Here is a 21,022-nt window from a genome sequence, read left to right on the forward strand (position 1 = left end):
CCACAGATTTTCCCCCCCCATAACAGTGTCAGCCACAGATTTTCCCCCCCCATAACAGTGTCAGCCACAGATTTCCCCCCCATAACAGTGTCAGCCACAGATTTCTCCCCCCCCCATAACAGTGTCAGCCACAGATTTCCCCCCCCCCCCATAACAGTGTCAGCCACAGATTTTCCCCCCCCATAACAGTGTCAGCCACAGATTTTCCCCCTCCATTTTAGGCGCTAAAAAATATTGCCCATATAATCCCCCAGCAAGAGGAGAGGGGGATCAAAGACTCCCTGACCATTATAATTTAGGATTTTTTTTGGGGGGGGGGGATCCATTTTAGGCGCTAAAAAATATTGCCCATATAATCCCCCAGCAAGAGGAGAGGGGGATCAAAGACTCCCTGACCATTATAATTTAGGATTTTTTTTCCCCACAAATGGTAACTCACGGATGCTGGCAGTAGCGGGTCCGACTCCTTGGGCGAGCGCGTCTCCGTTCCAGACATTCTGAGGCCGAGCACTGCTGCTGGGTACACAGGTAGCCACTCCGAAGTTCAGCTGGATGCACGGCTCCATCATACCCTGTGTTTCGGCTCTTAGGAAGTGACGTCAGCGCTGACCGCGGCATATCAAGGGTTAATGCGCCGGCATCTGCGATTTCACCAATGTCGGCGCATGCAGCAGGGGTACGTCTATCAGTGACTGCCGCGGATCGATCGGGTGCAGGAGATGCGCCCAACCTAAATTAAGAGGTCAAACACTTGGGGTTCATCCCCTCTGTATGCAGGTCCATTAACTGTGACGTGCTATAGGGATCGACCGATTATCGGCCGATATTCAGGATTTTGACCGCTATCGGTATCAGCATCTATTTTGCAGATATTCCGATAGAGTATGGGAAACACAGATCGTGCTGCTGTCAGCACTTTCAGTGTTCCCCTTAGCAGCACAGGGGAGAAGGAAGCAGTGTCTCCTCCCCCTGTGCTGCTGCCGCCAATGAAAGGACAGGGGACAAGAGAAGGGGAGGGGCTGTGGCCACTGCGCCACCAATGAAGAGAAATCTCTCATTCATTCTAATTTCAAATTGAACAGGAGGCGGGAGCTGGCTGCAGAATCACATAGCTGGCTGAGCAATAGCTGTGATCTGCGGTAGTTAATCCCTCAGGTGCCGCGGATCGCAGCTACTGCTCATAGAGGCCGGGAGCCGGCTATGTGATTCTGCAGCCAGCTCCCACCTCCTGTATATGAATAAATTAGAGATTAATCTTCATTGGTGGCGCAGTGCGGATCCGATCCATGGATCCGTAAAAATCATACGGACGTCTGAATGGAGCCTTACCAGGGGGTGATCAATGACAGGGGGTGATCAATGACAGGGGGTGATCAGGGAGTCTATATGGGTGATCACCCCCCTGTCATTGATCACCCCCCCCCCCCCCCCCCCCCCGTAAGGCTCCATTCAGACATTTTTTTTGGCCCAAGTTAGCGGATGTTTTTTCTTACAAAGTCTCATATTCCACTAACTTGTGTCAAAAAATAAAATCTCACATGAACTCGCCATACCCCTCACGGAATCCAAATGCGTAAACATTTTTAGACATTTATATTCCAGACTTCTTCTCACGCTTTAGGGCCCCTAAAAAGCCAGGGCAGTATAACTACCCCACAAGTGACCCCATTTTGGAAAGAAGACACCCCAAGGTATTCCGTGAGGGGCATGGCGAGTTCCTAGAATTTTTTATTTTTTGTCGCAAGTTAGTGGAATATGAGACTTTGTAAGAAAAAAAAAATATTTAAATAAAATCATCATTTTCCGCTAACTTGTGACAAAAAATAAAACGTTCTATGAACTCACTATGCCCATCAGCGAATACCTTAGGGTGTCTACTTTCCGAAATGGGGTAATTTGTGGGGTTTTTCTACTGTCTGGGCATTGTAGAACCTCAGGAATCATGACAGGTGCTCAGAAAGTCAGAGCTGCTTCAAAAAGCGGAAATTCACATTTTTGTACCATAGTTTGTAAACGCTATAACTTTTACCCAAACCATTTTTTTTTTGGCTCCACATTGGCTCCATTCGATCAGGTAGAGGCAGTCCACGCCTCATTGAACACATTCGCATGGCCCACGACACGTATCCGCGTTGCCTCTCCTTTGCAGGCGTAGAGCATGTCCGCCCCATCCCCCGGGGTGGTGACCGACACCGCCTGCTCCTGTAGAGGGAGGCAAGGTGGATCATGCGAACGGAGGCCATGCATGCGGTGGGAATGAATGACAGAAATGATATGTCGGTGTTCCTGCGAGCCACATGCGCTCGATATGGATTAGCCTATTGTGGTACATATGTCCTATGCAGAAGCGGATCTCCCCCTTCCCCACATTGGTCTATTTATCTATGAAAGTAATTTTACCATCATAACCTTAATATATATATATGTGGTGCTGCCGCTTTTTGTATACCCTTTAATGTCCGCTTTCTCCTTACATGGTTTTCATGTTTATTTTGTCTTTGTTCCAGTATGCTTGTATTACAACCTTACCTGTTGGTTGCATGTATTTTAACGACGTCATGTCCGTGGGAGTGAGATAGTTGCTGACGGCGTCGGCCGTCCCCCTATCCACCTGCATAAAGCGCACGTATGCGCAATGACGCAATTAGTGGCCTGAGGAAGCGCGGTCTCGCGCGCGAAACGGCCGTCGCCGCTCGCAACTTTGTGTCCGCCCCTGGATCCTCCAGCTACCCTTTGAGGAAGCTTCAATAAAGAAATTGCTACATACTTCGGTGAGTGCCGCAACTTTATTTCTGCCTTCTCCTCATGTTGCAACCTCCTGCTTACAGTATCCTCCTTGCTGAGCACCACATTAAGAAGTATTTTTTGAACTGCATTACGGTTTGGTTTATTACGGCATTATCAGTGCAAGCAGTGCCGCCCGACTACCTTTCTCTCCTCGCATCATTTTTTTTTTTGCCCAAACATTTTTTTTTTTAATCAAAGACATGTAGAACTATAAATTTAGCGAAAAATTTATATATGGATGTCGTTTTTTTTTTTTTGCAAAATTTTACAGCTGAAAGTGAAAAATGTCATTTTTTTGCAAAAAAAAAATTGTTAAATTTCGATTAATAACAAAAAAAGTAAAAATGTCAGCAGCAATGAAATACCACCAAATGAAAGCTCTATTAGTGAGAAGAAAAGGAGGTAAAATTCATTTGGGTGGTAAGTTGCATGACCGAGCGATAAACGGTGAAAGTAGTGTAGTGCAGAAGTGTAAAAAGTGGCCTGGTCATGAAGGGGGTTTTAGCTAGCGGGGCTGAAGTGGTTAACAATAAACATTAATTTTCAGCAGATGTGTGTAGGATTTTTTTTTTTTCCAAAAAATAAAAATTCCCAGAATAATCTGTATAAATTAATTAATCGGCCTGAAAGTTCACAAATTATCGGTATCGGCCCTAAAAAATCTGTATCGGACGATCCCTAACGTGCTATATACTATATGATTTATTTTTTTATTTTTTTGCCTTCCTCTGGATCAACTTGCGGGATAACAGGCCGAACTGGATGGACAAATGTCTTTTTTTGGCCTTATGTACTATGTAATTGACCGCTGGGGAATGGTTCTCCGTATCTTCCTGTGTATGGCTTACACCACGTTTTAATACTTTTTATCAACATATTTATTATCAATAAAGATTATTTGTTTTATATAAAGTGTACGGCATGGTCATTTTCTTGTAGAATTTAATGTAAATGAGGGTCATGGAGTCCTTGTGGTGTCTTCTTGCACTGCCCAAGTCAAGGAGCCACTGCGTGAATTCCACGTCCGTAGGTCCGTTCCGCAAAAAAAATAAAAATAAAGATTTCAATTACTTACCAGTAATTGGTTTTTCCTCTACCCCCCACAGCGGCACATAACAGGAGGATACCCCGCCTCCCCAGGGACAGGGAACATGGAGATCTTTAAATAGTCCCCTCCCCTTACCTGCTCCAGTAAATAACGGAGAAACTCAGAAAAGGATGCAACATATTAATATTTTTGTATTATCAAAACTGAACAAAACATGAACAAGGATATTTTCCAAAAAAGAAAAATTTCAATATAGAAAAAAGGCAATATATAATGGGATGGGGAAATTCCCCGTGCCGCTGTGGGGGGCTAGAGGAAAAAACAATTACCGGTAAGTAATAGAAATCTTTCCAAACGCCCCCACAGTGGCACCTAACAGGAGGAATAACAGCGATGCTCTAAATAAGGGTGGGAATACCGCAGTTAACACTCTGCGAGCAAAGGTGGAAGGTGAGGACCAGGTGGCTGCCTGGAAAATCTGTTCTAATAGAACATCCGTTGATTCAGCCCAAGATGCTGCTAACGACCGAGTTGAATGGGTGTTAAGACCTGTTGGAAGAGGGGGAGAGACTTTATTTTGAGTCATAACATCACAAGATTGCAGATCTGATGCATCGGCTAACAGATGCTTTGCTTGCCCCGTTACCCCTGTTTGGGCCTGAAAATTGAACAGTCTGTCCGTCTTTCTGAAGTTCCCCGTGGTTTTAAGGTAGGTCAGTACTGCTCTTCTCACATCTAGGTTATGAAAGAGTCTTTGTTCTTGACTGCCAGATGGAGACCCAATGGATGGAAGAGACACTTCCTGTAGACAGACCACCTTAGGCCAAAAAAGAAGGAGAGTGTTTTAATACTATTCTATCATCTTTGATTGTTAGATAAGGAGGTCTGCACGAAAAGGCTTGCATTTCCCCCCACCCTTCTAGCCGTGGTAATAGCTATCAGAAAAACGGTTTTGAAAGTAAGCAATTTTAAAGATATCTCCGGTAAGGGCTCAAAGGGACTGTCTGTTAAGGCAGATAGTACCAGGTTTAAATCCCAAGGGGAAACAGTGGGCCTAACCATGGGTCGTTTTCTTCGGGCCCCTTTCACAAATCTTTGGATGAGATCCGCTTCTGCCAGTTTAATGTCCAGAAAGGCACTTAGGGCAGATATCTGGACTTTAATTGTGCTAACTCTAAGACCCTTTTATAGACCCGACTGGAGAAACTCCAGAACCATAGCGATAATAAAGGGGCCCCTGATATCATTATCTGTAAATTTTAAAAATAACTGCCAGATTCTGTTATAGATCCTTGATGTCACATTTTTGCGGCTATAGAGAATCATGGAAATTACTGCATCGGAGAGGCCTTTCTCTCTTAATAATTCCCGTTCATGTTCCATACTGCTAGTTGAAGTCGAGTTGCCCTGGGATGCCAAACTGGGCCATAATGAAGGAGATCCGGAACATCCGGTAGCAGATAAAAGTCCCTTGTTGACATATTCAGTAGTAGTGGGAACCATGATTTCCTGGGCCAATAAGGTGCAATCAGAAGCAACCTGTGGCTTCCCAATAACACTGTATGTAGAACCTTGGGGATTAGCGCAAATGTAGGAAAGACATACAAGTTCTCGTCCGGCCATGGTTGGGAGAGAGCGTTGACTATGAATGGGTGATCCGTGTAGGATAGAGAACAGAATTTGTCTGTCTGTTTAGACGCGTTGCGAATAGATCTACTTCTGGAAAGAACCACTTTTTTGATATCTGAAGAAATATTTTCCGGTTCAGGCACCACTGGTCCTCTTTCAAGACATCTCTGCTGAGGAAATCCGCAACCTCGTTCTCTCTCCTTATGTGAACTGCTGAGACTGACAGTACATTTCTTTCTGCCCACTGGAATATTTCTTTTGAGACTTTTGCTAGGGCTGAACTTTTTGTGCCCCCTTGTTTGTTCAAGTATGCTAGGGTTGTGGTATTGTCCGATAATACTTTTATCTCTTTTCCCCTGAGTTTTGGGTGAAGGGCTTTTAATGCTTCCCAAACTGCGGTTAACTCCCTTAGGTTGGAAGAAGCTAAGCTTAGGTATTCCTGCCAGGTACCTTGCTCTATGGACTGATCTGAAAAGGCTCCCCAGCCACTTCTGCTGGCGTCTGTAGTTATTGTAACGTTAGTTTGCTGCCAAGGAACGCCCCAGCCTAATTTTTTTCTGACCAGCCACCAGCTTAAGGAGTCCTTTACGTATTGAGGAACTCTCACTCATCTCCAGTGGGTTTACCCTCTTGTTCCATGTTCTGAGCATGAATAACTGGAGGATCCGAGAGTGGGCTTGGGCCCACTTTACTGGTGGGATAGTCGAGGACATCAGACCCAAGATCTTCATCATCAAATCGGATTGTTACCTTGTATTTGCTGCAGAACAGGGTTAACTCCTGACTGATCATCTGGATTTTTTCTTGTGGAAGAAAGGTCTTCATGAGTTCAGAGTCCAACAACATCCCTAAAAATACCTTTTTCTTTTCTGGACGGAGATCTGACTTCTCCATATTTATCAACCATCCTAGATCTTTTAGACTCCCCATCACCATGGGAACGCCTCTATGTTAGTATATACTGTCGGATATGAGCTACATCGTGAAAACTCATATCCGACAGTATATTCTAACACAGAGGCGTTCCCATGGTGACGGGGACGCTTCTAGTTAGAATATACTACAAACTGTGTACATGACTGCCCTCTGCTGCCTGGCAGCACCCGATCTCTTACAGGGGGCAGTGATCAGCACAATTAACCCCTCAGGTGCCGCACCTGAAGGGGTTAATTGTGCGTATCATAGCCCCCTGTAAGAGATCAGGGCTGCCAGGCAGCAGGGGGCAGACCCCCCCCCTCCCCAGTTTGAATATGATTGGTGGCCAGTGCACCCTGAACGCATCCAGACCTAATCCGTCACGCTCGTGTGAAAGGGGCCTAAGTGGAAGCTACACTAGGCCTTAGGATGGACATGGAGGCTTCCCATGATTTCTTCAGTAGCGTCTCACCCTTTTTGTCCATAGGGTCTTTCAGCAGACCTAAATCCTCAAAGGGTAACGCAGATTTTTTTAGTAATTTTTGCAACTGGGGCATCTAATTTTGGACACTTATCCAAAAAGGCTGCATCTACCTCTGCAAAAGGGTATTTTCTTTTTAGGACTCTAGAAACACCAGATCTTTTTTCTAGGTCGACCCATTCCGTATTAATTAATCCCGTTATATTGGAGTGAAGGGGAAAAACTCTCTTCCTTTTTTCTCCTATACCCTTGAACATAAGGTCCTGCACCGTCTTGGGTTGCTTGGATTCTTCTAAGTTTAGGGTCGTTCTAAAAGTTTTTAATAATGCGTCAGTGTCCTCTATGGAACAAAGCGGCCTCCCAGACTCATCCTCTGAGGAATCCAACTCAGACCCAGAGGGAAGTTTGCCTTTATCTAAATCATATTCCTGACCGTTAGTCTAAGGAAGTGGACATCTCAGTCATGGAAGTAGAGGGTCTTTGAGACGTGGAAGCTAATTTTTGATCCACCGCACTGCTCACTTCCTGCTTTATAATGTGTCTGATGTTATCCAACAGGGAAGGAGGCTCCTCAGAAACAATCTTTTCCAAACACCTTGAACAGAGGGTTTTTTATATCCAGACAGCAAACCCAGTGCTCCAGACTAAAACAAATACTTAGTAGCCATTGGCTCCTGAACTGAAAAATTTAGGAGCCAAATTAAATTTTTAGTCGCCAAATCGAAACCGAATCAAAATTTTGGTATCAGGACAACTCTATTCCGATCAGATTGGCATCGGGTTGTCTCGATACCAAAATTTTGATTCGCTTTCATAACCATAAAAAAGTATTGCGATTACTCAATACCACGCAAAAAAAAAGAAAAATAAAACAAAAAAACACACCAAAAAAAGCCATGTGCATTTTATAAAACATTCGGCCCATAATAGAACAGTCCTATCCTATTTTTTGGGGTGACAAGGTGACAAAAAAAATGGCGAATCGCATGGTTTTTATTTATTTATTTCTGTTACGGCGCTCACTGCATAGGAGATATTTTTTCATAATTTAATCGTTTGGACTTTTCGGACGCAGCGCTATGTAATATGTTTATTTATATGTTTTATATGTAAAATTGGGAAAGGGGGGATTTAAACTTAATATTTTAGGGTACTTTCACACTAGCGTTTTTCCTTTCCAGCATAGAGTTCCGTCACAGGGTCTATACCGGAAAAGAACTGATCAGGCATATCCCCATGCATTCTGAATGGAGAGTAAGGGCTCTTTCACACTTGCGTTCTTTTCTTCCGGCATAGAGTTCCGTCGTCGGGGCTCTATGCCGGAAGAATCCTGATCAGGGTTATCCCCATGCATTCTGAATGGAGAGAAATCCGTTCAGGATGTCTTCAGTTCAGGACCGGAATGTTTTTTGGCCGGAGAAAATACCGCAGCATGCTGCGCTTTTTGCTCCGGCCAAAAATCCTGAACACTTGCCGCAAGACCGGATCCGGAATTAATGCCCATTGAAAGGCATTGATCCGGATCCGGCCTTAAGCTAAACGTCGTTTCGGCGCATTGCCGGATCCGACGTTTAGCTTTTTCTGAATGGTTACCATGGCATGCCATGGTTAAGTGTAGTGGGAAGCGGGGGAGCAGTATACTTACCGTCCGTGCGGCTCCCGGGGCGATCCAGAGTGACGTCAGGGCGCCCCACGCTCATCCATGCGCATGGGGCGCTCTGACGTCATTCTGGAGCGCCCCGGGAGCTGCACGGACGGTAAGTATACTGCTCCCCACTACTACTATGGCAACCAGGATTTTAATAGCGTCCTGGCTGCCATAGTAACACTGAACGCATTTTGAAGACGGATCCCTCTTCAAATGCTTTCAGTTCACTTGCGTTTTTCCGGATCCGGCGTGTAATTCCGGCAAATGGAGTACACGCCGGATCCGGACAACGCAAGTGTGAAAGAGGCCTAATCCGTTCAGTATGCATCATGATGTCTTCAGTTCAGTCATTTTGACCGATCAGGCAAAAGAGAAAACCGTAGCATGCTACGGTTTTATCTCCGGCGAAAAAAACTGAAGACTTACCTTAATGCCGGATCCAGCATTTTTCCCCATAGGAATGTATTAGTGCCAGATCCGGCATTCAAAATACCGGATCCGTGCTTCCGGTCTGCGCAGACCGGTAAAAATGTGTAAAAAGATACAAGACAGATCCGTCTGTCGTATGACAAGCGGAGAGATGGATTCGTTTTTGCAATGCATTTGTGAGATGGATCCGCATCCGGATGCGTCTCACAAATGCTTTCAGTCACATCCAGATCGGCAACTGCTTGCCGGATCACATTGCTGCAAGTGTGAAAGTAGCCTTAGTGTTTGTGTTTTTTTTTAGTTTTTTTTTAAACTTACTTACTATTAGCCCCCTTAGGGGATGGAACTCTTGTCCTATTCACCCTTAAGCCCCTTTCACACGGGCGAGATTTCTGCGCGGGTGCAATGCGTGAGGTGAACGCATTGCACCCGCACTGAATCCGGACCCATTCACTTCTATGGGGCTGTGCACATGAGCAGTGATTTTCACGCATCACTCGTGCGCTGCGTGAAAATCGCAAGCAAGTGCAGATACGGTGCAATTTTCACGCATGGTTGCTAGGATGAAAGTCTATTCACTGTATTATTTTCCCTTATAACATGGTTATAAGGGAAAATAATAGCATTCTTTAATACAGAATACTTAGTAGAAGGTCAGTCTCCTGTTCTTTCTTCAGTACCTGTCAAAGGACCTGTGGTGACACTGTGCTCATCACATGATCCATCACCATGGTAATGGACCACGTGATGAGCTCAGTGACGTCACCACAGGTCCTGAAGAAAGAACAGGAGACCGGCAGCTACGCGATCAATTGGAGGCGGCGAGTAATTTTTTTTTTTTAACCCTCATTGGCACTGCGCCACCAATGTTTATTATACTGGGGTGTTGGGGGGCGCGCACTGCGCCACCAATGTCTATTATACTGGGGAGGGCACAGTGCCCTGAGGGGTTAACTGCCGCTGATCACAGCTCGGGTGCCGGCTATTTGATTCCGGCACCCGCCTCCTGTATTTGTATTAACAGGTCAGTTATTCTCATTGGTGGCGCAGTGGCCACAGCCCCTCCACTCCAGTCTTCCTCCTTATTGGCGGCGGCAGCACAGAGAACTATAATCAGCTCCTGTGCCCCGCCGCTGTATTCAACGTCAGAGCTGCGGCGGGTCTAGTCGCAAATGGCGACAAGACTAAAAAGTTGCATTGGCAACCATTTTGGTCGCCATCTGGAGCCCTGAAACCCTTTTTACAGATGGAAAACTCACCGGAGGACTTATGCCTAGGAGTCAGGAAGGGCCGTACTGCGCCCCACGGACCTGCTCCCTGCTGGGAGTTCTTCTGGCTAGCCGGGCGCTGCTTTAAAAGACCAAACGTTCTCCCACATGAGGATCGCCACATACTCCCAGAGGGACAGGAAACAACTGGAGCAGGTAAGGGGAGGGGACTATTTAAAGATCTCCATGTTGTTTCCTGTCCCTGGGGAGGCGGGATATCCTCCTGTTACGTGCCGCTGTGCGGGCATTGGGAAAATAGACCGTCCTATTATTGTCTGCATTACGGACGAGTATAGGACTGTTCTATTGGGGGTCAGCCATTTCATTCCGCAAAATGAACACAGCCGGTATCCTTGTTTTGCAGATTTAAAAAAACGGTCGTTTGCCTGGGCCCTAAGGGCTCACGAACGTCAGGGCTCAGTGCTGTGGACTGCAAATTGCGGTCCACAATGCACGGGCACCAACCATGGGGCAGCCACATGCGGATCGCAGAGCAATTAACTTGAATGGGGTCCGTGATCCGCACCACAAAAAAGTAGTGCATGCACTATTTTTTTGTGGTGTGGAGGCATGGCCAGAAACACCACGGAAGCACTCCGTAGGTCTTCCGTGGGGTTCAAATCCGTGCTTCCACGCTGCATCTCTGGATTTGCGGACCCATTCAAGTGAAAAGGTCCACATCCGTGATACAGAATGCACATGGCTGGTCACCCGTGTATTGCGAAGCCGCCTTATGCGGCCCGCAGCACGGGCCCCTTACATTCGTGGGCATGAGCCCTAACAGGAATCTGAAGTGTATACACCAGACGGGGAGCTGTCAATCACAATGAGATGGGTGGCTTGTGGCAGTGACTCGAGCAGTGTAAAAAAATGATAACTCCATGACCAGCATTTACATATTGTTCCCTTTCCTTATAGATTGAAAGCTCTACCCCTCTGTTCCAGTCTGTTAATAGGTTCTTGCATTTTTATATTTGTGTAACCCCATCTGGATGTACAGTGCCATGGAATTAATAGTGCTTTAAAATAAAAAATTTGAGATGAGCGAATCGACTTCAACTGAAACATCCAAAGTCGAAGCGTATAAAACTTTGTTCCAATACTGTACAGAGCAGGAGAATGTATTGGCTCCAGTGAGCTGAAGTTATTGCTTTGCAAAGTCTCGCGAGACTTCAGGTAATAACTTCATAATCTAATTTGTACTGTAAAACCCAATTTCCTGAACTCGGGTTCGGTTCCAAGTGGTACCTCATTCGCTCAAACCTAATAATAGGTACGTGTCAGAGAGCATTTACCTGTGTGGTGTGACCATTAGCTGTATATGGCAAATATGCTGACAGGTGCCCTTTAATATTTGTGCCATTGTGACAGGGGGCATTATTGTGGGTGAGGTCAGATTGTTATAGGTTTCCAATGTGCGCCTGCAGGGATCACATAAGGGGACAACACAGTATACACTTTTAGGGCTCTTTCACACTTGCGTTGTCCGGATCCGTCTTGTACTCCATTTGCCGGAATTACACGCCGGATCCGGCAAGTGAACTGAAAGCATTTGAAGACGGATCAGTCTTCAAAATACGTTCAGTGTTACTATGCAGCCAGGACGCTATTAACCACCTCCCGACCGCCTAACGCGCCGATGCGTCCGGGAGGTGGTTGATTTATTCCTCCTGGACGCATCGGCGCGTCATCTCGCGAGACGCGAGATTTCCTGTGAAGCGCGCGCAGGCGCGCGCTCACAGGAACAGAAGGTAAGCGAGTGGATCTCCAGCCTGCCAGCGGCGATCGCTCGCTGGCAGGCTGGAGATCCGAATTTTTTAACCCCTAACAGGTATATTAGACGCTGTTTTCATAACAGCGTCTAATATACCTCCTACCTGGTCCTCTGGTGGTCCCTTTTGTTAGGATCGACCACCAGAGGACACAGGTAGGTCAGTACAGTCCCACCAAACACCACACTACACTACACCCCCCCACCCCCCCCCCCCCCGTCACTTATTAACCCCTTATAAACCCCTGATCACCCCATATAAACTCCCTGATCACCGCCCTGTCATTGATCACCGCCCTGTCATTGATCACCCCCCTGTCATTGATCACCCCCCTGTCATTGATCACCCCCCTGTCATTGATCACCCCCCTGTCATTGATCACCCCCCTGTCATTGATCACCCCCCTGTCATTGATCACCCCCCTGTCATTGATCACCCCCCTGTCATTGATCACCCCCCTGTCATTGATCACCCCCCTGTCAGGCTCCATTCAGACGTCCGCATGATTTTTACGGATCCGATCCATGTATCCATGGATCCGTAAAAATTATGCGGACGTCTGAATGGAGCCTTACAGGGGGGTGATCAATGACAGGCGGGTGATCACCCATATACACTCCCTGATCACCCCCTGTCATTGATCACCCCCCTGTCAGGCTCCATTCAGACGTCCGCATGATTTTTACGGATCCGATCCATGTATCCATGGATCCGTAAAAATCATGCGGACGTCTGAATGGAGCCTTACAGGGGGGTGATCAATGACAGGCGGGTGATCACCCATATACACTCCCTGATCACCCCCTGTCATTGATCACCCCCCTGTAAGGCTCCATTCAGACGTCCGCATGATTTTTACGGATCCGATCCATGTATCCATGGATCCGTAAAAATCATGCGAACGTCTGAATGTAGCCTTACAGGGGGGGTGATCAGTGACAGGGGGGTGATCACCCTGATTACCCCCCCTGTCATTGATAACCCCCCTGTAAGGCTCCATTCAGACGTCCGCATGCGTTTTGTGGATCCGATCCATGGATCCATGGATCCGTAAAAAATCATGCGGATGTCTGAATGGAGCCTTACAGGGGGGGTGATCAGTGACAGGGGGGTGATCACCCTGATTACCCTGATCACCCCCTGTCATTGATAACCCCCCTGTAAGGCTCCATTCAGACGTCCGCATGCGTTCTGTGGATCCGTAAAAAATCATGCGGATGTCTGAATGGAGCCTTACAGGGGGGGTGATCAGTGACAGGGGGGTGATCACCCTGATTACCCTGATCACCCCCTGTCATTGATAACCCCCCTGTAAGGCTCCATTCAGACGTCCGCATGCGTTCTGTGGATCCGATCCATGTATCCATGGATCCGTAAAAAATCATGCGGATGTCTGAATGGAGCCTTACAGGGGGGGTGATCAGTGACAGGGGGGTGATCACCCTGATTACCCTGATCACCCCCTGTCATTGATAACCCCCCTGTAAGGCTCCATTCAGACGTCCGCATGCGTTCTGTGGATCCGATCCATGTATCCATGGATCCGTAAAAAATCATGCGGATGTCTGAATGGAGCCTTACAGGGGGGGTGATCAGTGACAGGGGGGTGATCACCCTGATCACCCCCTGTCATTGATAACCCCCCTGTAAGGCTCCATTCAGACGTCCGCATGCGTTTTGTGGATCCGATCCATGGATCCATGGATCCGTAAAAAATCATGCGGATGTCTGAATGGAGCCTTACAGGGGGGGTGATCAGTGACAGGGGGGTGATTACCCTGATTACCCTGATCACCCCCTGTCATTGATAACCCCCCTGTAAGGCTCCATTCAGACGTCCGCATGCGTTCTGTGGATCCGATCCATGTATCCATGGATCCGTAAAAATCATGCGGACGTCTGAATGGAGCCTTACAGGGGGGGTGATCAATGACAGGGGGGTGATCAGGGAGTCTATATGGGTGATCACCCCCCTGTCATTGATCACCCCCCTGTCATTGATCACTCCCCCCCTGGTAAGGCTCCATTCAGCCATTTTTTTTGGCACAAGTTAGCGGACATTTTTTGTTTGTTTTTGTTTTTTCTTACAAAGTCTCATATTCCACTAACTTGTGTCAAAAAATAAAATCTCACATGGACGCACCGTACCCCTCACGGAATCCAAATGCGTAAACATTTTTAGACATTTATATTCCAGACTTCTCACGCTTTAGGGCCCCTAAAAAGCCAGGGCAGTATAAATACCCCACATGTGACCCCATTTCGGAAAGAAGACACCCCAAGGTATTCCGTGAGGGGCATATTGAGTCCATGAAAGATTGAAATTTTTGTCCTAAGTTAGCGGAAAGTGAGACTTTGTGAGAAAAAAAACAAAAAAAAAAATCAATATCCGCTAACTTATGCAAAAAAAAAAAAATTCTAGGTACTCTCCATGCCCCTCATTGAATACCTTGGGGTGTCTTCTTTCCAAAGTGGGGTCACATGTGGGGTATTTATACTGCCCTGGCTTTTTAGGGGCCCGAAAGTGTGAGAAGAAGTCTGGGATCCAAATGTCTAAAAATGCCCTCCTAAAAGGAATGTGGGCCCCTTTGCGCATCTAGGCTGCAAAAAAGTGTCACACATGTGGTATCGCCGTACTCAGGAGAAGTTGGGGAATGTGTTTTGGGGTGTCTTTTTACATATACCCATGCTGGGTGAGAAAAATATCTTGGTCAAATGCCAACTTTGTATAAAAAAATGGGAAAAGTTGTCTTTTGCCAAGATATTTCTCTCACCCAGCATGGGTATATGTAAAATGACACCCCAAAACACATTCCCCAACTTCTCCTGAGTACGGCGATACCAGATGTGTCACACTTTTTTGCAGCCAAGGTGGGCAAAGGGGCACCTTTCGGATTTCGCAGGCCATTTTTTACACATTTTGATTGCAAGGTACTTCTTACACATTTGGGCCCCTAAATTGCCAGGGCAGTATAACTACGCCACAAGTGACCCCATTTTGGAAAGAAGACACCCCAAGGTATTCCGTGGGGGGCACGACGAGTTCCTAGAATTTTTTATTTTTTGTCACAATTTAGCGGAAAATGATGATTTTTCTTTTTTTTTCTTTTTTCCTTACAAAGTCTCATATTCCACTAACTTGCGACAAAAAATAAAAAATTCTAGGAACTCGCCATGCCCCTCACGGAATACCTTGGGGTGTCTTCTTTCCAAAATGGGGTCACTTGTGGCGTAGTTATACAGCCCTGGCAATTTAGGGGCCCAAATGTGTGAGAAGAACTTTGCAATCAAAATGTGTAAAAAATGCCCTGCAAAATCCGAAAGGTGCACTTTGGAATATGTGCCCCTTTGCCCACCTTGGCAGCAAAAAAGTGTGACACATCTGGTATCGCCGTACTCAGGAGAAGTTGGGCAATGTGTTTTGGGGTGTCATTTTACATATACCCATGCTGGGTGAGAAAAATATCTTGGTCAAATGCCAACTTTGTATAAAAAAATTTGAAAAGTTGTCTTTTGCCAAGATATTTCTCTCACCCAGCATGGGTATATGTAAAATGACACCCCAAAACACATTCCCCAACTTCTCCTGAGTACGGCGATACCAGATGTGTGACACTTTTTTGATGCCAAGGTGGGCAAAGGGGCACATATGCCAAAGTGCACCTTTCGGATTTCACCGGTCATTTTTTACACATTTTGATTGCAAAGTACTTCTCACACATATGGGCCCCTAAATTGCCAGGGCAGTATAACTACGCCACAAGTGACCCCATTTTGGAAAGAAGACACCCCAAGGTATTCCGTGAGGGGCATGGCGAGTTCCTAGAATTTTTTATTTTTTGTCGCAAGTTAGTGGAATATGAGACTTTGTAAGGAAAAAAGAGAAAAAAAAAAAAAATCATCATTTTCCGCTAACTTGTGACAAAAAATAAAAAATTCTAGGAACTCGCCATGCCCCTCACGGAATACCTTAGGGTGTCTTCTTTCCAAAATGGGGTCACTTGTGGCGTAGTTATACTGCCCTGGCAATTTAGGGGCCCAAATGTGTGAGAAGAACTTTGCAATCAAAATGTGTAAAAAATGCCCTGCAAAATCCGAAAGGTGCACTTTGGAATGTGTGCCCCTTTGCCCACCTTGGCAGCAAAAAAGTGTGACACATCTGGTATCGCCGTACTCAGGAGAAGTTGGGGAATGTGTTTTGGGGTGTCATTTTACATATACCCATGCTGGGTGATAAAAATATCTTGGTCAAATGCCAACTTTGTATAAAAAAATGGGAAAAGTTGTCTTTTGCCAAGATATTTCTCTCACCCAGCATGGGTATATGTAAAATGACACCCCAAAACACATTCCCCAACTTCTCCTGAGTACGGCGATACCAGATGTGTCACACTTTTTTGCTGCCAAGGTGGGCAAAGGGGCGCATATTCCAAAGTGCACCTTTCGGATTTCACCGGTCATTTCTTACACATTTTGATTGCAAAGTTCTTCTCACACATTTGGGCCCCTAAATTGCCAGGGCAGTATAACTACCCCACAAGTGACCCCATTTTGGAAAGAAGACACCCCAAGGTATTCTGTGAGGGGCATGGTGAGTTCCTAGAATTTTTTATTTTTTGTCGCAAGTTAGTGGAATATGAGACTTTGTCAGAAAAAAAAAAAAAAAAAGAAATCATCATCATTTTCCGCTAACTTGTGACAAAAAATAAAAAGTTCTATGAACTCACTATGCCCATCAGCGAATACCTTAGGGTGTCTACTTTCCGAAATGGGGTCATTTGTGGGGTTTTTCTACTGTTTGGGCATTGTAGAACCTCAGGAAACATGACAGGTGCTCAGAAAGTCAGAGCCGTTTCAAAAAGCGGAAATTCACATTTTTGTACCATAGTTTGTAAACGCTATAACTTTTACCCAAACCATTTTTTTTTTTGCCCAAACATTTTTTTTTTATCAAAGACATGTAGAACTATAAATTTAGCGAAAAATTTATATATGGATGTCGTTTTTTTTTGCAAAATTTCACAGCTGAAAGTGAAAAATGTCATTTTTTTGCAAAAAAAATCGTTACATTTTGATTAATAACAAAAAAAGTAAAAATGTCAGCAGCAATAAAATACCACCAAATGAAAGCTCCATTAGTGAGAAGAAAAGGAGGTAAAATTCATTTGGGTGGTAAGTTGCATGACCGAGCGATAAACGGTGAAAGTAGTGTAGTGCCGAAGTGTAAAAAGTGGCCTGGTCATGAAGGGGGTTTCACCTAGCGGGGCTGAAGTGGTTAAAGTCCTGGTTGCCATAGTAGTAGTGGGGAGCGTGGGCGCAGTATACTTACCGTCCGCGTGGCTCCAGGGGCGCTCCAGAGTGACGGCAGAGCGCCCCATGCGCATGGATGACGTGATCCATGCGCGTGGGGCGCCCTGACGTCACTCTGAAGCGCCCCGGTAAGTATACTGCTCCCCCGCTCCCCACTACACTTTACCATGGCAAACAGGACTTTAGCGTCCTGGCAGCCATGGTAACTATTCAGAAAAAGCTAAACGTCGGTCCGGTAATGCGCCGAAACGACGTTTAGCTTAAAGGGACACTGACCACGGCCGGGCGCAAGCGCAGAAGATTAGACGTGAACGATGCCAGGAGGATTCAATTGCCCATGCGCAGGATCGTGACTGGGGAGAGTTGTAGCCGCCACCCAGCAAAGTGAATATTGATGAGCTGGGCGGGGCTTCAGAGCAGCAGTTGGGAGCGGCTGGCTGGGCGCATTTTGAGATGAAACGCCGCCCCTTGGGCAGATTAGTGACGAGACAGGCAGGTTATAAAACTTTAATTTTTCGGTATTTATAAGGTGGACAGGGGGGATACTTAGATGCTTTTAATAGACTGTATAAGACCATATATATAACTAAATATGCTGATTTTGCCCGTCAGTGTCCCTTTAATGCCGGATCCAGATTAATGGCTTTCAATGGGCATTAATTCCCGATCCGGCATTGCGGCAAGTGATTCAGGATTTTTGGCCGGAGCAAAAAGCGCAGCATGCTGCGGTATTTTCTCCGGCCAAAAAACATTCCGGTCCTGAACTGAAGACATCCTGATGCATCCTGAATGGATTTCTCTCCATTCAGAATGAATTAGGATAAAACTGATCAGGATTCTTCCGGCATAGAGCCCCGACGGCGGAACTCTATGCCGGAAAAGAACAACGCAAGTGTGAAAGAGCCCTTAGGAGAAATAGTATTCTTCCGTAATGAAGGCATCTGCTATCACTTGTACTATCCACTGATTACCATAATGGTAAGACAGGTGAGGTCCACACCACTTCAAATACAGCAAAACGTAACATGTTCGTGGACTACACCCGGTCACCAGCAGGTACCCAGGCGCCTTGCCATTACCATTGCACCTACCTTGGCTTTTCCACCAGGCAGGACAATACCGTTTGGCTGCCTTTCCACTCTCACAGCGTACACCGGAAGCAGTGATGCTACACGGTAACCAAACTCTGAGCTACACTTCCCTGCTGCGCTTACTCCCGCCCACCTCAGACTTACAGCCAATCAGCGAAGGCTAAACGAAGCACCAATCGCGTTCTACTTGTATTTACTTCACCAGCGCTTCCTATGTGACGAGGCCGTGGATAGACCAGTGGGCTCCATAGACGGCGTTAGGGGATTGACAGTGGTAGAAAGAAATGATTCCCATCTAGTGTGCGCGTCATAGCTACAGCCTGAGAGACGTCAGTTATGTATCAAGTGTTCTCATGTACCATACGTTCATAGTACGTATTGGTTGATATGTTTTATGTTTAGAACCATTTTCAAAATGTACAGAAAATCTCGAAAAAAGTGCAGGTTTCAAAATGTATGTGCTTTTAAGGCATATCAAAGGAAATAGTAAATAACTAACCTTTACTGCTTGTCTACTGTAAATGCGTACGTAGCCATCCTTGCCCCAAGCATAGGCTCCCAAAGTTTTTTGAAGGAGGGTTTAAGGCCTCTTACACACGACCGTATGGCTTTTTCTGTATTTTGCGGTCCGCAAAAAACGGATCCGCAAAAAATACGGATGACGTCCATGTGCATTTAATTTTTTGCGGAATGGAACAGCTGGCCCCTGATAGAACAGTACTATCCTTGTCCGTTATGCGGACAATAATAGGAAATGTTCTATCTTTGAACGGAAACAGAATGCATACGGAGTATCTTCATATTTTCCTGCATTTTCTTCAGCCAAAGCGAGAAGCGGAATTGAATGGAATTGGAAATGTAAAGAAAGAGTCTTATACGTCTCCTTAGTGCTGGATCCACCTGACTTTCCAAACCTACATAAGACGATTGTCAGAAAAATAAAAAATAAATGACTAAGAAAATGACAATACAAATACGGGATTTTTTTTTCCAAGAATGGTTTTGGGGAAAAAAGGCATATTATATATTGCCGCATCTGTATCAACCTGCTCTATAAAAATATAACATGATGTACCCCATCAGGTGAATACTGTTAAAACAAAAATAAATAAAAACTTATGCCTCCACAAAAAGTATGCGAGCAATTAAAAGTACTATGTTCCCTAAAGTGGTACCAATGAAAATGTCACCTTCTCTTACAAAAAAGGAGCCCGTACAAAAAACGATCTACAGAAAAAAATTACTGTCAGAAAATGGCGACACTTTTTCAAAAATGCTTTTATTGTGTAAAATTGCAAAAGATAGACATATTGGGGATCACCATGTTTGCAACAACCTGCTCTATAAAAAAATATCACATTATCTACCATGTCAGGTGAATGCTGTACCAAAAAAATATATAAAAATCGTGCCAGAACAGACATATTTTTTTCATCTCTCCTCACAAAAAGCATAATATCAAGAGGTCAAAATATATCTACCCCAAAATGAAGATGTCATCTCGTCCCACAAAAAATGAGCCCCCACAAGATCATCGCCAGAAAAATATAGAAAAAATAGGCTTTCGGAAAATGGCGACAGAAAAACATGTTTTTTTCTTACAAAAACTCTTTGTATAAAAGTTGTGGGACGTAAAAAAAACTATATGAAACTGGTGTCTCTGTAATGATACTAATCGGCAGAATAAAAGATAATGTCATTTTTTCCACACAGTGGACACTGTAAAAACAAAATCCAAGAAGCAATCACACAGTTGCTGTCTTTATTCTGCTTTCAAAAAATCTGAATAGAACCAATGATTATGGAAGCTCATACCGCAAAAAATACCGCAAGCTTTCAAAACAGCTTCATCGAGAGAAAATGGCTGTAATGGTGCCCAGAGGCTGTTCAATAGCAACATGACACCTGTAATCCAATATATCAAAATCTGCCCTGCAAAAGGTGGCCTTTCCTTAACCCTGCAGCGTATCCAAACAACAGTTGATGTCCACATTTATAGCATTTCAGTACTCAGTAGAACCCGCCCAACAATTTAAAGGATGTGGTGTGTCTCAGGTGGCACAAGCTGGGCAAAACATATTGGGTACTGAAATGCCATATCTGTTGACGACTTGCAATTTTAATTTTGCACAGTCCCCTGCTCATTCATTTCTTCCATTTATTATTTCGCCCCAGGGCTTTTCCAGACGTCAGCACAAGGTGGGTAAATCACAGTTGTATGTCCAGGTGAAAAATTTCGGCCCATGTAGGTAAAACCAAAAAGCATGACATAACAAAAAGAGGCCTTACTTTTCACACTGGTGCATGATGGGCATAACATATTGGGCACTGAAATTACCTGTTGGTTTAAAATGGTTACTGAGAAGGATGTGGCTTCTAAAATGGGATCACTTCTTGTTTTTGTCTTTTTTCACCTCACTGTCTGTCCAATTGTCAGCAAATGCTATATGATTCCTCAAACTAGGTGTTCTTTGTTTTCTGGACCCTGCAGTGTGCCCAAACATCAGTTTACAATCACATATGGGGTGTTACTGTATTCAGGAGAAAATCTGTAACAAATTATGACATATTTTTTCCTTTTACCCCGTGTAAAAAAGAAAAATCTGGTGCTAAATATTTTATGTGAAAAAAATATAATTTTTCA

The 21,022-nt window shown here is 45.2% G+C and overlaps 1 protein-coding gene across 1 annotated transcript in view; it reads right to left on the reverse strand.

The window, feature by feature from the left end:
- CEPT1 (choline/ethanolamine phosphotransferase 1) overlaps window positions 1-18,501 on the reverse strand; it is a 295,146-nt gene extending 276,645 nt beyond the window's left edge. The window contains exon 1 of the mRNA XM_044288220.1: window positions 18,379-18,501. The gene's annotated coding sequence lies outside the window, so the exon portion shown is untranslated. The remainder of the gene's footprint in view (window positions 1-18,378) is intronic.
- Between the last annotated feature and the right edge of the window lie 2,521 nt (window positions 18,502-21,022).

Source organism: Bufo gargarizans, chromosome 3, assembly GCF_014858855.1.
Source record: "Bufo gargarizans isolate SCDJY-AF-19 chromosome 3, ASM1485885v1, whole genome shotgun sequence".
NCBI lineage: Eukaryota > Metazoa > Chordata > Amphibia > Anura > Bufonidae > Bufo > Bufo gargarizans.